This window comes from Callorhinchus milii, unplaced genomic scaffold (genome assembly GCF_018977255.1).
Source record: "Callorhinchus milii isolate IMCB2004 unplaced genomic scaffold, IMCB_Cmil_1.0 Scaffold2, whole genome shotgun sequence".
Taxonomy (NCBI): Eukaryota; Metazoa; Chordata; class Chondrichthyes; order Chimaeriformes; family Callorhinchidae; genus Callorhinchus; species Callorhinchus milii.
Window position 1 is genome coordinate 95,213,517 of NW_024704743.1, and position 5,778 is coordinate 95,219,294.

General features: G+C 41.4%; 2 non-coding genes across 2 annotated transcripts; both read left to right on the forward strand.

Annotated features, from left to right (window-relative positions):
- Positions 1–1,257: 1,257 nt before the first annotated feature.
- Positions 1,258–1,350, forward strand: trnay-gua. Its single transcript has 2 exons — positions 1,258–1,294; positions 1,315–1,350. It is a non-coding gene; the product is annotated as a tRNA-Tyr (tRNA).
- Positions 1,351–5,329: 3,979 nt separating this feature from the next.
- trnay-gua lies at positions 5,330–5,422 on the forward strand. The gene is made up of 2 exons: positions 5,330–5,366; positions 5,387–5,422. It is a non-coding gene; the product is annotated as a tRNA-Tyr (tRNA).
- The last annotated feature ends 356 nt before the right edge of the window (positions 5,423–5,778 follow it).

Here is a 5,778-nt window from a genome sequence, read left to right on the forward strand (position 1 = left end):
ATAGGGGAGGAGGATGCAGTCAAGTGGATATTTTCAATCTTTGACACAAAGAAGTCTAGGACCTCTTGATAATTGTCGTTAGAGGTGAGAATGGAGGCAATTTAATGGGAACGCGTGGATGAGGTGAAGGATGGTGGAGAAGAGTGCCTTTGCATTGCTTTTCGTCTCTGAAATTGTTTTGGAGTAAAAGGCAGTTTTGCCTGTGAGAGGGAGAGGCAATAGTTGTGGAGATCCTCGAGAACAGCAAGCGATGAATTGTGATGCTGGATTTGTGCCATCAGCGCTCGAGCTTCTGGGTTTTAGTTTTGAGGGAGCGGAGGTAAAATTATACAAGTGGGTGCGGGTAGATTCAGAGACAGACCTGGATTTCAGGGGGCAAGCGAGTTGAGGGTTGCAGAGAAGCGGTCGCTTAGCAGCTGGATGGTTGCATCAGGATCACTGTCAGTGGAAGGCTAGAGAGAGAAGAAATCTGTGGAAGCTAGGTAATTCATGAGGGAAGTTTTTTTCCTGGTCAAAAATGGATGGTGGAGGGTTTGGAAGAGGGTATGGTGGTGTGGGAGGAGGGAAAATGAGGAAATGGACTGAGATGGCCTTATCTGCGATGAACAGTTCGGAGATGTCAAAGCCATGGGGTGCCCACAGTTGTGGTTCATGGAGTTTATGTGGAAACGTTCTCTTTATCCCTGCTCTCTGGCACTTGCTTCCCAAACAATTACCAAGCTATGTCACAAGGTAACCTCCAATTCCATGCTCTTTCATTTTTGCTAATAATCTCTTGTTCATCAAATGTTCTTCTGAAAGTCCATATAGAAAGCTTCCATAGACGTTCTCTTATCCGCTATGTTGGTGACCTCCTCAAAAAATTCAATTAGATTTGTCAGATATGACCTATCATTCACAAATCAAAGCTGATTCACGTTGACCACAAATCCATGCTGACTCCTTGATTCAGCACCTTTGGACATTCTCCTGATGTGAAAGATGCTATACAAGTGTAATTTTGTATTGCATTTTGTATTATATCATATTTGTCCAAGTGCTCATAGATAGAAAAAATGATGATAGAAAAAATGGGATCCTCTCTAAGGATCAAACTCAGGACCTTCAGATTATGAGACTGACACGCTGCCTACTGTGCTAAGAAGGCACTGAGTGCAGCTATTTGCAGCCGTAACTATCACCATCATTTTTGACAAGTAGCACGATTGCAAATGAAGAATAAGTTTGTGAAAAAGCTTCGCAGGCCTCATGCTGTGACCTTCGATAGCTCAGCTGGTAGAGCGGAGGACTGTAGTGGGAATGCACAACTAAGTCATCCTTAGGTCGCTGGTTCAATTCCGGCTCGAAGGAATTTTTGGTGTCAAAATATTAAGTTAGAGAATCACACGCATCCATTTGTCCTCCTCATGGACAACCATTGTGGGTGTTTTATCCTTGTGGGGAGTACAGCATGGAAAAGTAGCACCATTGTTTTCTAGTCACATTTATTGTTTATATCGCTGAAAGTTTTTTNACAACGTTACCGAAATATAGAAGTTCACTTCATTTTTCCTGTTGATGATGGCTGGACGATATCATTGTATTTCCAAGACTGAAAACATTTCTAAAATATTCATGGTTTTGATGAGAAAGAAATTGGAAACTATCTTGATATTATGGTCACATGACATGAGCAAACCTTATTTACGTGTTGAAACCGATAAAATCAGTACAAAGTAAGCAGCGTTGCCTGTTCTGAGTATCACACTGAGAGTGCCTTGGGGTGGAAATTATCTCAGGTAGTATTGATTTGAGGAGAAATTTATTTGTCGTGCCATGGTCACTGCATATTAAGATTTGGTCCTTATGTTGCTGGTTCAATTCTGGCTCGAACGAATATTTATGACCATAATATCAAGCTAGAGAATCACACACATAGATTTGTCCTTTTAATGGACAACATTTTATGACATTACTTGGAAACAGTAGTTCACTTTCAGTTTTTNCTGTTTAATTGCTGGATAATGTCATTGTATTCCAACATTGAAGATGATGCTACAATATTTGTGGTGTTGATGAAAAAGAAACCAGAAACTACCTTGAGAACATGGTCACATGGTATAAGAAAATGTTTTTGAGTGTTGAATCATCAAAACCAATATAAATAAGCAACGTTGCCTGTTCTGAGGAAGAGGCTGTTGCTGATGCGGGGTGAAGAGGGGCTAAGATAGCATTGATTTCAGGAGAAATATTTTTGCCTTGCCAAGTCGGTGCATTTTAAGATTTGGTGTGTCAGCCTATTGGAGGCTTATGAGTGTGAGAGGGGAATTAGCTCAAATGGTAGAGCGCTCGCTTAGCATGTGAGAGGTAGCGGGATCGATGCCCGCATTCTCCAGTGTAGTTTTCCATCTGTTCATTGCTGCACCTCAAGGAATATATTGAACATTGTGTCCTGCAGCCTGAACATGGTGGAACATGGTGGTCAAATGGTTCGGGAGAACATTTTATTAAATGGGCAGAATTAGAATAACGTTAGCAGTTTGCAAATGTTTGCCCTCTTTGAGGATCAAATTTAGGACCTTTATATTATGCAAGTCATGCACTGTCTACTGCGCTAAGAAGGCACTCAGTGCAATCATTTGAAGCCGTAACTATCACCATCATTTTTCACAAGTGGCATGATCGCTAATGAAGAGCAATTTGTGAAAAAGCTTTGCAGGCCTGGTGTTGTGACCTTTGATAGCTTAGATTTTAGAGCGGAGGACTGTCGTTGGAATGCACAAGCAAGTCGTCATTAGGTCACTGGTTCAATTCCTGCTCAAAGGAACTTTTAGAGAAGAAAATATCAAGCTAGAGAATCAGACACATTTATTTGCCCTCCTCATGGACAACCATTGGGGTGTTTTATTCTTGGGGGGAGTACAGCATGTGAGCAGTAGCACAATTGGCATCTGATCACAATCATTGTTTCTATTGCTGGCACTTACAATGGTATTTACAAAGTTACTAGAATAGCGTAGTTCACGTTTATCTTAAACTGTACTTACAAGAACAAAAGAACATGAGAATTGATAGAGCAAAAAAAGACCAAGGTCAATCTACCTTCCACCTTCCCGGCAATTGCATGCACACATGTGCAGAACTATCTATGTAGTATGTACCATAATGTTATTTCCTAAAGAAAACTACCTCATCTGCTTTTGAAGGAATCAACATTTCCTGCTTGAAATATCTCCCGAGGGAGCCTGTTCCACAGGTTTACTATTCGCTCACTGAATTGGTGTTTCCATAGATTTATTCTGAATTTTCCCCCTTCAACCTCAGGCTGTATCGTCTGGTTTTAATCTTCAGACTAGTTAAAACAACCTGTCATGATCCACGTCGTTTAGCCCCTTTAGAATCTTAAAGGCAGAAATCATATTCCCTCTCAATCTCTTTTCCAGCGTCAACACGCCCAATTTATTTAATAACTCCTCATAGTCCAGTCACTCCATTCCCTCAATTATTTCTGGTTACCCTTCTCTGCATCCTCTCGATTTCTCCAATATCCTTTTTGTGCTGCGGTAACCACAACTGTACAAAGTACTCTGAGTACATTCTCACAAATGATTTATACAGTGGCATGATTACCCCACAATTTTGGCTTGTTATTGATCTTTTGATACATCCTAACATCCGGTTTGCTTTACTCACTGCCACACAGCATTGTTCCAAGAGCTTAAATTTGTTGTCAGTCAGGACCTCCACGTTCTTTTCATTTTTCATGCATATTATTTTCCGTCCGTTCAAATAATAGTCCCTTCCTAGATTTTCTGTCCACATGTGAAGTATATTACATTTCTCCACATTGAATTTCATCTGCCACCGGTCTGCCCAATCACCAAGATTGATCAAATCCTCCTGTAACCTATGTTGTTCCACTTTGTAATCTACCATCTTCATTAGCTTGGGCCATCTGCAAATTTAGCCACTGTGCTTGCGATTTCTACTCCAAATCATTTATAAAACTATGAAACAGAAGAGGTCCCATAACAGACATTTGTGCCACCATCTTCGGGTCTTCCACCAACCAGTTACGTATCCATTGTAATATACTTACACTTTTCCCGCTTCTTTATTTTCAGTACCAGCCTCTCAAGAGGAACTGTATCAAAGGCCTTACTGAAATCCAGATATACAACATTCATAGCCTGACCCTTATCAAGCTCCCTTATCACACCATCAAAGAAAACCAGTAAATTAGATGGGCAAGTTCCCCCCTTCATGAACCCTTATTGGCTATCATTTTTGATTTTATTTCTTTCCAGGTGCTCCATGATTTTATCCTTAATAAGATTCTCCAGAATTTTATCCACAATGGACATCAAGCTTACCAGTCTGTAGCTTCTGGATCACATTTGTTACCTTTCTAAAAAAAACTAGGGGTAATATTTACCTTTTTCCAGTCCACTGGCACCTCTACAACTTCCTCCCTTAATTTCTTCAGGATCCTCAGATGCAATATATCTGACCTCTGAGTTGTATTTACCTTAAGTTTATACAGCTGTGTGGTAACCATGTGATATGATTATTATCGCAACTATCTCCTGCAAAATTTTTGGGGTTCTCTTTCCAGATAAAATAATTTATCCGTCTCCTCCTTATTTGAAACGGATGCAAAAAAGTGATTTAGCACTTTTACTTCCTATGAAGCATGAGCACAGGAAGGGACAAGGCTGTCGAGGGCCCTGAAGGTGAGGGCGAGGATTTTGACGCCATCCTCTGAGGGATGGGGGGGCCACTGTAGCCGCGTGAGTGAGGTTGGGGGTGAAAGGGTCACAGAGTCTGGTGCAGGAGTGGACATGAGCTGCAGTTTTCTGGATGGAAGAGTTGACAGGGCGGTGACTGAAGTAGAAGCTGTTTATAGAGACAAAGTGGAAACCAGGATCTGAACCCTTCAAGCTTGAGATGAGAGGAGAGGTGGTGGAGGAGAATAGAGTGGTCAACTCTATCAGAGGTAGCAGAGACATCAAGAAGGATGGGGAGACAGCCTGGTCACAGAAGGACACAATGTCATTTGTCACTTTGACCAGGGCTGTTTCTAAGTTATGTACAGCATGGAAACCCGATTGGTTGTTTTCGTATAGGGAGTGGCGGGAGAGGAAGGAGCAAAGCTGGGAAGGAACAACACATTGAAGGACCTTCAACAGGAAAGTGAGGTTGGAGATAGGGCAGTAATTTGAGAAAAGGAATGAGTCCGGGGAAGGTTTTTTGAGGATACGCGTGATGATGGCTCTTTTCACGTGGTGCGAAAGGTGCCAATGGATTCAGATCAAGTTTGTGAAAAAGCTTTGCACACCTGGTGTTATGACCTTCAATAGCTCAGTTGGTAGAGCGGAGGACTGTAGTGGGAATGCAGAGCAAAGTCATCCTTAGGTCGCTGGTTCAATTCCGGCTCGAAGGAATTTTTGGGCACAAAAATATCAAGCTAGAGGAGCACATATACGTGTCCACAGCGTGGACAACAATTGCGGGTGTTTTGTTCTGGTTGGGTGCACAGCAGATGAGAAGTAGCAAGGTTGTTGTCTTGTCAGATATCTTGTTTGTGATGTTGGGAGTTACAAAGTTTTCTGTGACATTACTTGAATACAGTAACCCACTTTTAGGTTTTCTGTTGATGGGCTGCTTTACATCACTGTATTTCCAACACTAAAAACAAGACTAAAATATCGGTGGTGTTGATGAAAGATAAATCAGAAACTATCATGATGTCATGCTCACATGATTTGAGCAAATGTTACTTAATTGATGAATCAGAAA